Here is a 17,488-nt window from a genome sequence, read left to right on the forward strand (position 1 = left end):
CATGAGGGCTTGTGACTCCCTCGTGGCTCTTCTGGCCTTCTTTCAAAGCTTCGGGGGTCTCTTTTGGTCCAAAAAAAATCATCGTAAAGTTTCATTCCATTTGGACTCCGTCTGAAAATGGGCCAAAAACACGGAAAAAACAGAAATTGGCACTTGGCACTGAGTTAATAGGTTAGTCCCAAAAAACATATAAAATAGCATATTCATGCATATAAAACATCCAAAGTTGACAAGATAATAGCATGGAACCATAAAAAATTATAGATACGTTGGAGACGTATCAGCGCGCCGTCACGCTGCCGGAGAACTCTTCTACCTCTCTGCCCCCTCTTGCTGGATCAAGAAGGTGGAGATCGTTATCGAGATGTACGTGTGCTGAGCACGGAGGTGCCGTCCGTTCGGCACTAGATCGGGAAGGATCGTGATGAAGTTCGCGGGACGGATCATGATGAAGTTCGCGGGACGGATCGTGATGAAGTTTGCGGGACAGATCGTGTTGAAGTTCGCGGGACGGATCGTGATGAAGTTTGCGGGACAGATCGTGTTGAAGTTCTACGTATTCAGTAACTGTACCTGATTGCTTGAGCCGGTTAAACCGTCGCAACAAATTTTGGAATTCTTCCCTACCAAACTAGGAACAAGTCGTTGTTGCAAAATAACCCCACTCCTGATAGTGCAGGTGAGCCTGCGATGACTGCAACCAAGACAGTGCACCGTCGGTGATGTACATAGCAGCGCAACTAACCCATGTATCTGGCTGAGAGTGCACACGCGGAAGTATGCCTCACATTTGAGCCGTCAAACATGAGGGTTTGCCCCATCAAACAAAGAGAAATCAAAATGGGGCGGGGCGGTAGCCGATGGTACCCATGATCCGAAAAATAGGACTGCTCTCGAGGGTGAGGGAACTCGGACGTACCAGTAGCCCGATGCAACCGTGGGGGTACAGATCTCCCCAAATGATTTCCTCGTGGGTCTTGATGAACGCCGTGGCCAGCGGGCCTGTGACTCGAGTCACCCTTGATCGGCGCGTCATTGACGGGAGAGCGGAGCGTGTCCACCGCTTGGGGCAGAAGTGGGGGGAGATCAACCAAGCGGAGGAGCGGGGGCGGAGGCATCTCCTTGGCTCGAACCTTCGGTGCCGTCTTCGTGACCTTGCCGATCTTCACCCGCAAGGTACCCACCTCCGATCGAAAATCCTTCACGGACTGCTCGATCGAGGGTCGCCAACCTTGCAGCTCGAGGATGACCGGGTGGATGTCGTTGATCTTGGCGGTGAGAGCCACGATCGCCGTGGTGAGATCGGCCAACGCCTTGGCGTGCGCTTCCATTTCGACCGCCTTGCCCCGACGTGTGTGGATAATCGATGGAAATCGACCGACCAGTGTTGGGGGACAAAAAAATTGGGGGTGGATATGGTGAATCTCATGGCTCTGAATACCAATTGTTATGGTCCAACTTCCTCTTCACTCGAATTTAACTCAGATACAAGGATTACACCAGGGATTTAGGGTTCACAGGGGAGAATTAGGGATCGAGGGAAGAGAGAGCCGCCGTCGTTTGGTTCCTAGCTACTGTGTGCCTCGCGCAGGAGGAGGCGACCGCTACTTAACCCTGCCGGTGGTATCCCACACCTGGACCGGGTAGCGGCTGTTGGGCTGCACTTGGCGTCGCGACCTTTCCTCGGTTGAGTCGGGTGGCGCCACTGGGCCGCATGTGGTGCGTGCAGTCGGGGGCCCAGTGGCAGGGGCGTAAGAGTGTTTGTGTTGATGGGCGTTCACCCTTACACCATGTGTGTCAACTTGCAATGAAAGTCCATCATCTTTCTCAATGAGCGTTCTTTGAAAAGAAAATGCTCAGTAGGAACTAACAAGAAAAAAACAACCTCACGAGGGAACAACATGTTTTCAAATGGAATCTTCTCGCCCACCCTTACACCATCTGTTGCACATGTTCTCTTTTCGGACATTCTTAAAATGACCCCAATTTTTGCAACCACGTGGGAATGCGATGATAGCCATCCAATCATGATTTAAATGTCATATGCAAGTTGCAACACGTCTGGCCATTTATCGCATTTTTTATGAAGAAAACTTCAAAAAGTGCAAAACTTGAAGAAAAATTAAATAATTTGGCATGGTGCCTTGAATTGGTCATACAAGGTAATGAGTATAATTGGGGTCATTAAAGGGATTTTGAGAAACAAGCGGACCCTTCTCACCTATCCGAACACCATTCGTTGAACATGATCTAGTTTTGTACATGCTTAAAAATAACCGATGAACTAATATTTATTTTGGAGATTTCAGAAATTGTTCACTCTTTAAAGAAAAATGTCGAAAATGTTTCCATTAACAAGTTTTGTTCTCTAAATTCCGAAAATATGTGTTTTCAGAAAATGTTCAGGATCTAAAAAAATGTATCAAAATAGAACGTATTTGAAAGAAGAGTTTTGAAAAGTTTGTTAGAGTTGTTCAAACAAATGTTGGATTTTCAGACATTATTTTTGTTGTAAAAATTTCTTTATGATTTCCAAGAGAAGATAAAGAGATCTAATACCTACTCAGATTCTGGGTAGTAGTTCTTTACGGGCGCTCTCAGATATTGGCGGCAAAGCTTGTCAAGTCGATTGGATAGCAATTGTCTTTTGTAGCCTAGAGGTTCAGAGTTCGAATCCGTTGCATTTTATCCATTTTTACTCATTAGATCGCCGCCGTACTGTATTGGTGCGGTCGGTACTGCAGAAATCTTCATGGGCCGGCCCGGTCAGGGTGCACGTACACATTAATTTTAGGGAGCGTTATACGTACAAATTAAAAATACCTTGTAAAAATTCTATATTACCTTTTATACGTATTGCGTGGAGGTTGTATCCAAGCAGGACTCATTCAGAAGATGGCTGCAACAACACGATAAAACGAGCAAGTCAGGTTGATTTCGATGCTTTTACGTACACAATCACCTTCCCTACTTCATTCTTGTCACATACTAACTTTAAGGATTTGGAAGTGTGAGGTACTACTATGAACGAGTAAAATGTGCATTGACGATTTCTTTTTATACTGAACTGAACCTAGCAAAGTTTCCAATTTCTGCTGAAAAGTCGTTTTTAGTTGAACAGCTCACATGCTCTCCTACAGCTTGTAAATCTACTTGAACAAAATTTATTATTCCTACTAGTTTCATGTATTTTGCCCTGGTGCTGTTTATATATGCCAACCTTGTATTGCTGCCAGAGAAGAAAAAAAGAGCTAAACATGGTAACTGTACCTGTTGTCACCACAGCTGATCCTCACAGAGATAATGTCGAGTAACTTCGTGAGTATGCTAATGGTACGCTCTCCATTCATACGTTTTCTATCCCTTTAAGTTTCTTGTATCTTGTCCAAGACACACGCAGTGCTGGAGCGCGGCCGCTTATCAGTTGGGAGAGTAGGGAGGAGGAACGCCGGCTCGTCACTACATGTCACAGACAGCGGGCGAGACGGAAGGGCCATGGTGTTTTTGTGGGGCCTGTTGAAGCCCAACCGAACGAGAGGCGGATTGGCTGGTCGCCCGAGCGCAGCAGAGGTTCCCTGATGTTCCGTTTCGTTCCGTTTAGTACCACCTCACTTGCAGAGGGGGAAGAGGCGGCCGAGGTAGCTATAAGAGGAGGGGGATGGCAACGTTAAAACTCATACCTTTCTCGGCCTTTTGGCTAAGATCAAGTGTAGTATCTGTTCTTATCAGTTTAATATCTGATATGTGGGTCATGTGCTCACAACGATATTAAATTTATTTTTTATGAGGGAGGATTCATCACAATGGCTTGCCATTGGGGTCCTCATGTGTCGCTTGGGCTTTGCACTACAGCCCACAGTCAGGCGCACCCCAACCAAATGTAAGTTCAAGCATTCTTGTTCTCTGAAAATGCATATAATCTTTCTTGGACATAGCTCTTTGGTTCCTCTTTAAGTCTTATTCTGAACAATCTGTTACTTGATTGAGCACGGAGTTGGATGCGGGTCATGGGATCCCTCAGATTAGATTTGATGTCCTGCTTCTGAGGCTTTTAATACCTGTAATTAAGCGGCTGGGCATACGCAATAAGTGGCCCCTGAACGCACGCCCTGGACATATGCTTCCTCCTGCGGGAGAACAGTTCCTCTCCCTGTGTCTTCTCCATTCAGATTTGTGGCGCGAATGCTTCCATCGAGAGACAAGTAGCTTCAAAAATGGCGCACCTAAGACGACATATTGAGTATGGAGGGATTTCGGATGCAATCTGGCGGCATGGATCGGGTAGTACCACAGGTTCGGGAGGCGTTTGGGGTGCTGCTGCTTCGAGTAATCAGACGAGCATGAATCCTCCTGTGATGAATATTGGAGATGAGGTGGTAAAATGAACACCTTGATACATGTTCGCAGTTTTTAGCTTTCTTTTTTCTCATGTTTGTTGTAGTTTTGATGTGTACTGGTCGTCTGATGCATGATTTGGCTGGTTTTTAACACACCATGGGGGATTGCTGATGAATGTGTAGGATAAATGTGAGAGAACGTAGTTAGAAGCAGGGTTGGTTGCTATTCGATACATTTTACTTTGCTGCTGGAAGCTTAGATTGTACTGTCATGGGCTGTGTTCAGAATATGCCATGATATGTTTAGCACCGTATATGTCGAGATACATTCAGATATGGTCTGTGTTCAGATATTTTCAACTTGTGCCCATTGTTTTGGCTCTACGATTTCATGTGTGCAATGTTGACGCTAAAAAATATGTTTCATTGTAGGATGAAATTGTGGAGGACATTGAAGGGGGCACATATATTCCATTTGCTGATGATGCAACAACTACTCGACCAGATGCGCCATATGTTGGATTCGTCTTCGACACCATCGAGGAAGCACAAATGGTGTATAATAGCTATGCTAAGAAGCTGGGTTTTGGCACTAGGATATGTTACACTAGGAGGACTCAGAAGAAGGGGTGTAACCACATAATCAGGAGAGAGTTCGAGTGTTTTCATGCAGGAGGGGAAAACACCCAAGATGGAGGAAAACAAGTTGTGTGTGATCCTGAGTGGTATAAAGCAGTAGAAGAAAATGTCACTGCATCAAGGAAGGAACCAGATTTTGGCAATAAAAAGCTTGTACCACAGCGGAAGAGAAACAGGGTGAATAGGCATGGATGCAGAGCACGGCTGGCAGTGGTGTTGAGGGATGGAAAATGGGAAGTAACTGTTTTTGAGGAGCAACATACACACCCAATGATGAGTAGGGGGGAATGGACAAGGTTTTACAGATCTCATAGGAAGGTACCGTATGAGGACTACATGTTTCTGAAGACATTGCATAATCGGAACATAACAACAACGTTGATCACGGCAACACTTGGAGACTTGCATGGGGAACTTGGCAACCTTCCGTACACTGCCAGAGATGTTGCAAACATTAGAACTAAGTTGAGAAATGAGGTGTCTTTGAATGATATGGCGAAAACGATGGAGTATTTTCAGAAGCTTCACGCAGAGAATCCACGTTTCTTTTATGTGAAGCTGGAAGATGAGAATAAAGTAGCGAGGGCACTATTCTGGGTTGATGGAAGGACCCGGGAGGCATACAAAAAAATTCAAAGATTGTGTGTTCTTTGACACTACGTTTTGTACGAACAGGTATGATATGTCGTTTGCACCAATCGTTGGAAGAAACAACCACATGCAAACCATAATGTTGGGATGAGCGTTGCTTCCAGATGAAAAAATTGAGACATTCAAGTGGGTTTTTGAGAAGTGGATGGATGCAATGGGGCATGACCCCCCACGGTGTATAATGACAGATCAAGACCAAGCCATGTCAAAAGCTATTAGTATGGTTTTTCCTGGTATAGTACACAGATGTTGTAAGTGGCACGTGCTGAAGATAGCGAAGGAAAAACTGGGTATGTTGTTCAGGACAAGAGCAAATTTTGAGGAAGAATTCTATTACTGTGTGTATGGGACCGACAGTGCAGAAGAATTTGAGGAAGCATGGCAGCGGATGGTGTTGAAGCATGAGCTTGTTGAGCACCCACATCTGATTAACATGTGGGAGTGCACGCACACTTGGGCACCGGCATACTTTGAAAGAAACTTCTTTCCCTTCACAAGCACGACTGGCAGGTCAGAAGGCTTGAACTCGTTCTCCAAGAAGCTTGTGCACCCTCATGACTCGGTGTGGCAGTTTGTGAAGCAATACGAGTACATCCAGGAAACTAGGCTTGACCGGGAGGACAATGCTGGTTTCCTTGGCGAGGCTACAGTTGCTCCGCTGTGGTCAAGGTATGAAACGTACTAGTATACTAAATGTGGAAAAAATGTTGATATAATCTGCAACATGTGGAGGAAATGTTTGCTTCTTATATGTTGTTATCATGCTTCTGTATTCCAGTTGAAAACTTATGTATTTTTTCCGCTAGGTACAAGATAGAGGAGCAAGCATCAAAGTTTTATACCAGGACTGCCTTTCGAAAGTTTAAGGAAATGATGGAGGAGACGACATTGATGATTAATCCGGTTGAAGGTAATCGGTTTAAGTTTGAGCTACGACGTTGCGATCCTGATTCAAGTAAAATACGTGTGGTTGTTATCGACCCAGTTGACAGGTCGTATGAGTGCTCATGCAACAGATTCCACATGAATGGGATCTTGTGTCATCACATTCTAAAGGTAATGGTGCATACTAATGCGCAAGAAATACCTGAGCAATACATGATGTATAGATGGTCTGAGGAAGCAACAATTAGACCTGCAAGAAGCAGAAATGTTGGTTCAGAGGTTCCGGGAACAAATACTCTCAGGTACAATGACCTGTGCAGCCAGATGTGTACCCTTGCTTCAGATGCATGTTTTGGTCCGCAGACGTACAAGATTGTTGCTGGTGGAGTGGTTGAGCTAAGCAAGCTGGTCTGGAAGTGGAGGTTGTCGGGTGGTTTGCCAAACCTAGACCCACCAGCACGTGCTGATGTGGAAGTAGTAGGAAGCAGCAATGTGAAGAATCCGCCAAAATCTGCCAAAAAAGGTAGACCAAAAGATAAAGAGAAAAGGAGGAAACCACTGGTGGAGCTGAGGCAGGAGAAGGCGCAACAAAAAGGAAAGAAGAAGGGTGTGTGTTCTTATTGTAAGGAGGATTGGCACGACAAGAGGAATTGCCCGTATCTAGCGCTTGAGAGACAAAGACAGAAGGTTGAAGCTGAAAAACTTAGGCAACAGACGGAGTTGACACTTTAAATAAATTTTTTCCGAAGGTTACCGCGTACTGTGATGTGGTGTAATAAGTTACTGAGATTGAATAAAATAATTTAGACATTTATGGGTTGTAAGCGATATGGATTTCATTGTGGTTAAGTCTAAGTTTTGTTTGGTGGAAACTATGATGAAGTTGAATTTACTTTGGCAATGCAAAATAATATGTAGACTTCTGCTTCACAATTTTTGTGAATATAGTTCTGGTATTTGAAGTTGTGAAAGTTTGTTAACGACACGCTGGAAGCATAACGATTTCATGAAGCAGACTTCAGGTAGGGTGGCTGCAGAATTCATGTAAATATATATGTTTCAGGTGAGTGAAGTTTGCAAGAAGCAACCACAATCATGTTTTATATACTGTGATTTTGATTGAGGTTAAATTAGGGTTTTGTTTTGGTGTAAACTATGATGAATGTGAATTTTTGATTGACAATGCATAGTAATATGTAGCATTCCGCTTCACAAATTTTTTGAAGATTGTTCTGGTAATTCATGCAAGTATATATGTTTCAGGTGAGTGATGTTTGCAAGAAGCAAGCACAAATTATAGTGGAAACAAACAGTAGTATGATATAGGAGCATAACGATATTACATGCACCATGTACTATTTGTGCATAGTAAAAAGTAACGAACACTTTATTTTCAATGTTGGTAGTACGTAGACTTTATTTTCAATGTTGGTAGTACGTAGACGACAAACAGCATCATGAAGCGCAAAAATGTGCTCTCAAACTTGCAGCTTGAAAACTCATGATTGAGTACAAAATAGTACTAGATAAAGGACACAAAATATCAGCACCAGTTGGTAACAAAGTTGAATTGTGTAATAAAACAACTAGCTGGAAGTAAAAAAGAAACTTCGAAGCACATAGTTTGCACAAGCGCGATCGTTTATTCTGTTGAATGCTCGTAGGCGTGATTCTCTACGACGAATATTATTTGTTTGATCGCGACTAAGACGGTTCCTCAGTTGGTCTTCAGTACCCAGGTTGGATCTTGATTGTTCAGTTGCGAAGTTATGATTAGTTCGGTGATAATCACCCGATGGTCGTATGTATCCTGCGGTAGAAGTCGGGTGAGTGGTTAGAACAATGAAGCATGCACTTTTTTAGACGGGTGCACTGTAAAAAGGCAGAATTGGTTGCACGCCAAACGCAAATATGATTGATGAAAACTTATAACAGTGATGATAAAAGCATTGAATTAACACGTGAGTAGTTGCTTGGTTTAGGAGGGTAATACCTTGGAAAAGTTGGCCATGTTCTTCCCATCCCATTGCTTCATGAAGAGCATTGTGAATATTCTACAATCGAAGCTGGCAAAAATATAGAAGAGAGCATCATACGTAGTGTGAATTTTCTTCATCACCGACTTGAGGTGAAAAGATTGTATAAACTTACTGCGTTTTCCGTTGGGGGCAATCAGGGGGGTTGAAGCACGTGAACTTCATGAAATCCAACTTTGTGAATGCTTTGGCATGCGCGGCTAGTGTCACAAAATTGGTAACCTAAAAATAAAGGGATGCAAAATGTAATCGACGCATCACCAAAAAAACATCACACAGTAAATAGTTACTGTTAGTTTAGGAGAGTGCTCACCACATTGTTTGACAACTCGTACACTTCATCATTTTTCAGCTTCTTGTGTGAATCGAATATGTTGATCTGTTTGTAAAGAAGGTTGATGCAGCATAGTATCCAATGTTGTTTGTGGGGAATGGCGAAGTAAAGCTGCAAAATATTATGGGCATGAAGGGTATGAATTTGTTTTCAGGTGCTCATAGATTGTAAATTTAAAGGATGTCTTGTGCGTCTGTACATGATACGTTGCAAATTGGAAGTTTGAAAATTTTTGATATAAAGTGATGAGCACAGTGTTTTATGGCGTGAGAAGTGTACCAAATCCTTTGACTTGAGCGAGCCATCTTGGTAGGCATTGTTGAATTCACGAAGGCAGTTGGTTGCAACGAATTTATCCTCGTGCACGCTTAGTTTTGCCTGATGAAAGTTATGAAATACAATGTAAAGAATATTAAAATAACTGAAGATGGAAACCGAAGAGATATGTTGCGAAGGTTGTTACCGTCAAGGACTGTGAGAAGGCGTATTTGGTAGGAAGGGCAGAGTTGCATGCTTCCATTGTTTGTTGAAGGTTGAATTGGCGAATGTAGAGCTCCATTGTATGGGTGTCAACCCATCCACGTGGCTTGAGTGCGTCACGGAAGTGTTCATATGATATATGATACCCACCGTAATCGATGAAAGGTGGCCTAATACAAGGGTGATTGGGAACAAACGTAATTAGATGAAGCATTTTTTGTAAGTATAAACACATTACTAGGCAACCAAGGAAGCATGAGTTGCTTGCAGGTGAATCATAAACTTAATAAAAGGTGCGAGGGCACGGATGTGATAGAATAAAAAAGTTGTGAGATGTAACCTTTTATTAGTTTTTTTTGGGAGGGCTTAAACATCTGGCAGTGATGTACTTGTTGTACAGTTCTATCGAAGAGCTTGTAACCTTGATTTTCTTCAGCCTTGTGTCCTCAGTTTTTCGAAGACAAGCTCTCTTCTTCCTATTCTTATTCTCCTGAGTTCGTGTGCCAATGGTGTGAAGGACATCTCCTGTGGTGGGTTGACCCCCCCTCGATGGATGATAGGTTGTACAATTATTTTATTGTTAATGGCGTAGACTGAATTTTGTAGTAGGAGTGTGAGTGAGTTGGAAAAGGTGGAACCGTACCTCATTGACATTATGGCTCATGTTTGGTCCTTCGGATGTGTTATCCTAAGTAGACGCATGTAAATTGTTGGACACGTGTCTTCACGTTTAAATGGAAGCTGCGAAAGGGGTTAGTGGATGCATTTTTGAAAAAGTGTAAAAAGGTGCACCTGTGTGAGTTGTGTGGGGGATGTTGGTGTTGGTGCATGTACTGGGGATGATTCGTGACTTATGTGTGCCAGGTTTGCATCCAATGTTGCCATGGTTGTAGGTCCTGCACGAGCAGAGATACGTGCAAGTGATGTTATTGAAAAAAATAAGTGAAACCGAAATGAGATTGTAATATGGTATGTGATGCACTTACCTGCAGTTGTGGTTTGTACTACAGCTATAGAAGCGTCTGCAATTTCGCCTTCATGTGTTGATGGAGGTGGTTCGGCGAAAGCTTGGGTCCAAGTCTGACCGGGGGGTAGTTGACTGAAACTCGGATCTTCGTAAGAATCAAGGACCCTCCGCAATGTTTCTTCATCGCTGGTGGAATGCTTCGTGATAGGAGGCAATGTAACAGCGTCTACATCTTGGTCTTGATGTGATGAGGGAGGTGGTTGGGTGCAAACTTGGTTCGCACCAGGAGCGGATGTTGAAGCTACATCCTGATTATTCTGAGATGTTTTTGTAACACTTTTCTCCACCTCATCGGCATATGCAGTTGCTTCCTTCCAAAACCTGGTGTCGGGAGTTTCTTTCGGACCAGGTGGTTGAGGTTGTTCGGTATGTGTGTCCTGGAGTACCCTATGAGGTGAAGAATAATTTGTTGGATCTGGAGCATAATCTTTTGTGGCCGCTAAGACATCTTGTGCAAACTCGTCCATGCGCTTGGCGTGCAGTTTAGAAAGTCTCGATGTAGCTTTTGATATATCCTGTGCCCATTTTGCTTTGTGTCTTTCAGTAATTTGAAGTAAGAAGGCCGGTAGTTCCTGAACGAAAGCATGGAGCATGTGAAATGGTGAATGATTTGAGAACATGATTGTGCGTGTAAAATAATTCTGGAAGCATGTATATTACATCATGAAGACATTTTTTATTATGGTGGAAGCATGGGTTTGATGTATAGAATTTACTCTGGAAGCATGTATATTATAGCATGAAGACATTTACTTTGGAAGCTTTTACTCTGGAATCATTTATATTACAGCATGAAGATATTTTTTATTATGGTGGAAGCATGGGTTTGATGTATAGAATTTACTCTGGAAGCAAGTATATTACAGCATGAAGACATTTACTCTGGAAGCCGTTACTCTGGAAGCATGCATATTACAGCATAACGACATTTTTTTATTATGGTGGAAGCATGGGTTTGATGTATAGAATTTACTCTGGAAGCAAGTATATTACAGCATGAAGACATTTACTCTGGAAGCTTTTACTCTGGAAGCATGTATATTACAGCATGAAGACATTTTTTATTATGGTGGAAGCATGGGTTTGATGTATAGAATTTTTTGTCCTGTTCATGTTCTTCAAGTTAGAGGGAAGCACGTAAATTACACAATGGCAACCTTAAGAAAAGATGGTAGAAACATGCATTGGAGTATAGAACTAGTAGGTTATCAGAAACTAATTTGATATCGTTGTACCTCCGGATGCTTGATAGGAAATTTAGGGGCCTCGTGATGCATGTCCTGATTTTCTTCAGTCTACATAAAAATTTAGAATACCCGATGAGTAAAAGCTATACAAAAAAGCTCTATTACAAATAAGCACAACACCAGTGGGTACCTGTGATGGATGGTTGGTACAATTGTTTTCTGTTTGTTGTATATATGGCTGTGTAGCAGGTTGATCATCGTAGTTTGACAGTTGGATGGCATATGGTGTGCTTTCGGGTGCACGGGACTACAAAAAAAATATAGCATTTTAACACACTTGAAGATTACAAATTCTTATATGGAGATGTACATGCAGAAATGGGGAGCGTCATATTGGAAAAGATTGGCATCTATCTTAATGAAGTAGTATCGCATTGGAATAGAAGGCAACAAATTTTGTATGGCCTTACCGGCCGCGCACCATAAATATGTGCGTTGAGGGTCAATCTTCTTTTATCATGTAGCATGACAAATTTGAAGTCCTCATCTGTTACGTGGGATGCTCTAGGGAGTGAGTAATTTATGTGATGCGTCGAAATAGATGATTCAGGAAAGTCCAGATGGTCCATGTATATAATCTGAAAATAAAATGGTAGGATCAAAAAATGTGAATAAAATAAATAATAACTATATAAAAGATGAGGTATAAAAAGTGCGTAGGCTAGTGTGTATACCGCAACCAAGGGTAGGCAGCTGCCAACCCATGTATTTTTTGAAAGCTCCATCTAATAGTGCTTTCTTCTTGTTCTTTTGGAATTATCGATCTCAGTCATGACATCTTTCAGAATTTGATCTCCCCATGCGTACTCGCAAACCTCAGATGCAACTTCAAGGCTGCCTAAATAATCCAAAGGCACCATGTTTCCAGTTCCTGGTGTCAAATGAGTAGCCAATGCTACTAGGAAGAAGGTCCTAAAAAAGGTCTCGTCATCTAGACCAGCTTACTTTTTTAGAATAGTTGCAGCATAGTGAATGGGCGCCCGTCTACCATGATCATAATCTGTCTTGTAGAATTCTCGGTGAGGGGATTCTTCGTGCTTGCTTATGACAACAACATGCCTAGTACCATGAGGAAGTCCGAGGACCTTTTCAACCATTTCTGGAGTGAATAGAATGCTGATATTGTTTCGTGGGTTCCGAAATTCACCAAGCTTCGGGTCAATCCTGTCAATGATCCATTCTAGGAGTCCCTCGGGGGCTAAGAATTTGCTAACATCCAGGAGATTGCCCCATTTTTTTTGGTACGAATGAGGTTTTTCCTTGCTGGGACGAGACCTAAGACAATATCATGTAACCGGCCAGCTGCATATCGACTCTGGAGCATGAGCGACTCTTTATCTTTTTTTAGTCATTGTTGATTGTCACCTGAGAAAAAGAGTGATGTGATGGGTTAGCAATTTTTGTATGATGTATTAGGCACGGCAGCAAAATGCAGTACAAAAAACTAAATGCATTGTTTATGGTCAGGAGCACAAAAAATGGGTACACGATGAATACGGCGCATGACACAGGCATTAGTAAGTTGCTTTCATTGAGTGGATGCTTTTTCTGGCGGCATTGTTATGGAAGCATTTTTATAAACGATCGAATCAGAAAGTGGCCACTCCAGAAGCATCTATGTGTGATGCATTTTAAGATGCAACATGGTTCAATTTTGCTCTTTAATGGAAGCAAGGAATTTTTTTAAAAGAGTAGATAACAAATTTGCCACCAAGTGTGTGTACATGTGACACAGGAAGCATATTGGGATGTATTTGAGATATACATTTGCATAGATAGGAAACACGGGTGCCACATATGAAAATATTCAAAACAAATGCTAGTCCACGAATGAACATATGAAACATTTAGTCTATTGGATGAATTAGACATCAAATTTCGTTGGAAAATATGAGAAAAATTCCAAATTTGGGACAATGCACAAAAATACAGATTACCTACGAACTGGGATGGGGAGCTCCAGCAAGTGGCGACCGATGTAATGCGGCAGATTCAATCGACGGGACGTACGCCTTGGCGATGTTGCGGATGGGATGCCTGATCCGCTCGCCTCCGGCGGGGTGTTAGATCCGATGGGGGTGAGTTGGTGGTGCGTGGCGGGTCGAGCACGGGGGTGGGCTGGATGTGAGAGTAGGCTTCGGTGGACGGTGAGGGTTGCGTCGATGGCCGGTGGGGGCAGCGGGGTCGGTGGGCTGTAGGGGCAACGGCGGTGGCTGGTGGCGGTGGAGGAGATGCCGCTGCATGCGACGAAGGCGGGGTGGCAAACACAGGAGGGGGCAGAGCACGGCTCGGGGTTGTGGCTGCGAGGACGCTCCGGCGGACGGTCCGGTGGAGGGTGAGGGTGGCGTTCGTGGCCGGTGGGGGCAGCGGGGTCGGTGCCTGTAGTGGCAGCGGCGTTGGTTGGTGGCGGTGGACGGGATGCCGCTGCAGTCGACAATGACGAGGTGGGGAAACAGGGGAGGGGACAGACACGGGCGGTTGTGGGGCGTTAATTGGAGTGGATTACGCGCGGGATTTAGGGGATACGGTCAGGGGCGGATCGAGGGGGGTGCTAGCAGGGGTCTGACCCCCCCCCCCCCAACTGTTCGCCCCCCAACAATTATCAGTAGATAATACTAGGCATAATTAGCCATTTAGCCTATTGTAATAATTACAGGCCCAATACACAGAGAATGACAGATGCCCGTGTAGACTAGTCCAGCCTATCGATCGGTACTAGTCCAGCCTCCAGGTCGCTGCTCCCTGACTGCCAGCCCTCCCTTCTGCCGCGTAGAACCTGGCGCAGAACGTCTACTCGTCTAGGGCACAGGTCCAGCCTCCACTCCAGGTCGCTGCTCCTGGCCGCCAGCCCTCCCTTCTGCCGCCAAGTCGCCAAGTCGCTCGCTGCTCGCCGCAACGCCACCAACCCGCCCTTTTGTTCTGCCGCAACCCCGACATCGCCCTCGTCCAAACTCGCTGGAAATTCGGTCAGTCAGCGTCAGCCCGCGTCAGCCCGCGTCAAGTTTTTCTCTATGTTCAAAAGAATAGAACATGCAGATTTTCTCTATGTTCTAAACGTTCCAGAATAAATCATGGTTCTAAACGTTCCAATGCTCCCTGGCCCGCGTGCACTATGTTCTAATACTACTGTTTGTCTCGATAAGCTGGATCTAAGGCTTATTTTGTACTGTTTGTTGTGCAGTTAATACTACTGCTGAATCAACCTGACTGTTGTTGCTGCACTATGTTCTAATACTACTGCTGCCGCTGCTAGTCGCTCGTCTAGGCAACGTCTAGGGCACAGGCGAAGGACATAATATATTAGATATTTATTCATTATGATGGTCGTCGACTCTTTGCCCCCCCCCCCCCATGTTGGAATCCTGGCTCCGTCCCTGGATACGGTTTTAGTTTCTAAATCGCAGATGAATCTGGAGCGTCGGGATTCTTCTGGATCGACGGGAGTAGATGGGTGTGACGATGGCATCGTTCCAGACTATGGATACTAAGTGTTTTCCTTTATGTTATTGACATGTTGTTGATTTTCTTGCTGTGTGGAGTCAAGCTGGCTTACTCTGTTTATTTGGAACTAGTTTCAGCTGATGATGGGGAAAATTAAGTTACCACCATTCTGAACTTGCTGGCTTGTTGCGGCTTATGATGGAGCAAAGCTAAGATTAAGAACATTGATGTATTAACTCTCATCCTTTTTTAGTGGTTAATTGCCACCTACACAAATAAGTAAAAGAATATCAGCATTTGTTTTTTTAAGCGCTTCCATTGTGCATGTGATGCGTTGAGCCAAGCCACGACTGAGTAGTGACTAGTGGCTATGCCTGCCGATCTTCGCATAAACTTGTTCTCCTTTTTTGTAGGTGCATGAGTACAGAACTAATGTGTCAGTGATGTTGAGGAACAGAGATCTGCATCATTTGCATTGAACGTAGATCATGTATTGTACTCCCTCCGTTTCTAAATATAAGACATTTTAGATATTGCACTATGTACTACATACGGATGTACATATATATATTTTAGAGTATAGATTCACTCATTTTGCTTCGTATGTAGTCTTCTACTGAAATTTTTAAAAAGTCTTATATTTTGGAACGGAGGGAGTACCTGGTTATACATTTTACATGTGCATGCCTAGGAATAGTGTACATACTGTACATCCTTTTCCCTGACCAATCTTCTAGAGTCGGGAACAGAGCAAGTGCTCTGAAGAAATAACCATCGATACCCACTGCAGCCGTTGATGGGCCATTCAAGCTTCACAGACATAACGAAAACTCACCGAAAAGGATTTCTTGGGGAAATGGAACGGACTTCTACTATACAACCACTGAAAAGCGAATAGGGCGATTTGGTGACGGGGCTCCATGGAGCCTTTTATTTTTAAAAAGTTCAAATTCAAACTTCCTGATTTAAAAAAGTCTAAAAGAATTGTATAGTTGCATATTTTTCAGTTTTTTTTGAAACCGTACATTCACAATTAAAATTTCTAATTTATTTTGGTACATTCAGAATTGAAATGTGATCTATTCAAAAAAGAATGTATCCCATTCTATTCAGTCAGTTCTTAGAATGGAGCCCTCCCACCACATACATTTCCCTATATGTGAGTGGTTCTGTACTTCTCTGACACATTTTCATTTTTTATATAGCTAACCACATTTTTCATTTTTGACATAGCTAACCACTCGACCAACATCGGATCAGTGGCCGACTCCTCACAGTGACGCTAAGGAGTCCGAGTGCGTCAAACATGCCCTAGTCGCGCCAAGTAGCAACGGAAAGTGTGCATCCGTGGCCGACCGTCGCGGCCAATCAACGACTAGATCTACATACTACCAACTACACTACTTGTCCTCCTCGTCGGAGATGTTGATGAAATTCGTGTCGGAGCTGCCGACCTCGTGGTCATTGACGGTCAGCATACATCCGACTCCACGTTGGACACCATCTCGGTGAAGAGCTCCTCGATCTCCGTCCTCCGCTGGTCGAGGAAGTGGTTGCTGGCCTCCACCTCTGCCCCTGACAGGATGGAGTTGAGGATGGCATGTTGTTCCATCGCCTCCTCCGCATGGGCCACCTCGTACTCCGCCAGCGCCTCTGGCATGCCAAAGCCTGAAGACGCCGGATCCGCCTCCTCCTCCTCCTCCATGGTTGTGTCCTTCTCCTCCTCCTTTGGCTCCGGCTCCTCGTCCTTCATGGTCGTGTCCTCCTCCTCCTCCTCCAACTTCGGCTCCTCCTCCTTTGGCTGCGACGAATCTAGAGACAGGTTGGCTATGGTTCGAGACTTGCACCTAGCCCAGATATCCTCCAACAGTTGCAGCCATCGATCCATAGTAAACATTGCGTAAGTAGTGATTCGGGCCTAGCCATGGATAGCAGCGGATGGATAGGAAGTGGCGGCGGCGGAGGGGAGGAAGGGGGAAGAAATGAGGGCAGACTAAGGTTGGGTTGTCGCCGTCCGGCTTGAAAATCCGGACTCTGTTCCTTGGACGGCACGCCGGAGCGGAGCCACGCAACACCATCCATGTGTCCTCCCCACAAACTGAGGAGGCATCCATCAGACTACTGGTTTATGTGTTTGACCGTTTTAGGTTTTTTTTTACGGACGCGTCCAGGTATCCTCATATCTGCCCAACGTATGAGACGGGTTGAGAAATGTCGGTCAGTCCGAACCTTTGAGCCGGATTTGTCAGGTCCAGTTAGGTGGTATTTTTGTATCCGAGCAGTGACCGGTAGCCTGTCCAAAAGTTTGAGAAGTTCTCCGATGATAGATGCTCGAACCAACTAAAAGTTCCTGGATCGGATCCACGACTCACGAAGCAAGAAAGTTGGAACAGCCGAACGCGGCCAGTGGA

At 44.3% G+C, this 17,488-nt stretch overlaps 1 non-coding gene across 1 annotated transcript; it reads left to right on the top strand.

The window, feature by feature from the left end:
* Window positions 1-3,676: 3,676 nt before the first annotated feature.
* On the top strand, window positions 3,677-3,874 carry LOC123400460. The gene has a single exon (XR_006610731.1). It is a non-coding gene; the product is annotated as a U2 spliceosomal RNA (small nuclear RNA).
* Window positions 3,875-17,488: the final 13,614 nt, after the last annotated feature.

Source organism: Hordeum vulgare, chromosome 5H (genome assembly GCF_904849725.1).
Source record: "Hordeum vulgare subsp. vulgare chromosome 5H, MorexV3_pseudomolecules_assembly, whole genome shotgun sequence".
Lineage (NCBI taxonomy): Eukaryota > Viridiplantae > Streptophyta > Magnoliopsida > Poales > Poaceae > Hordeum > Hordeum vulgare.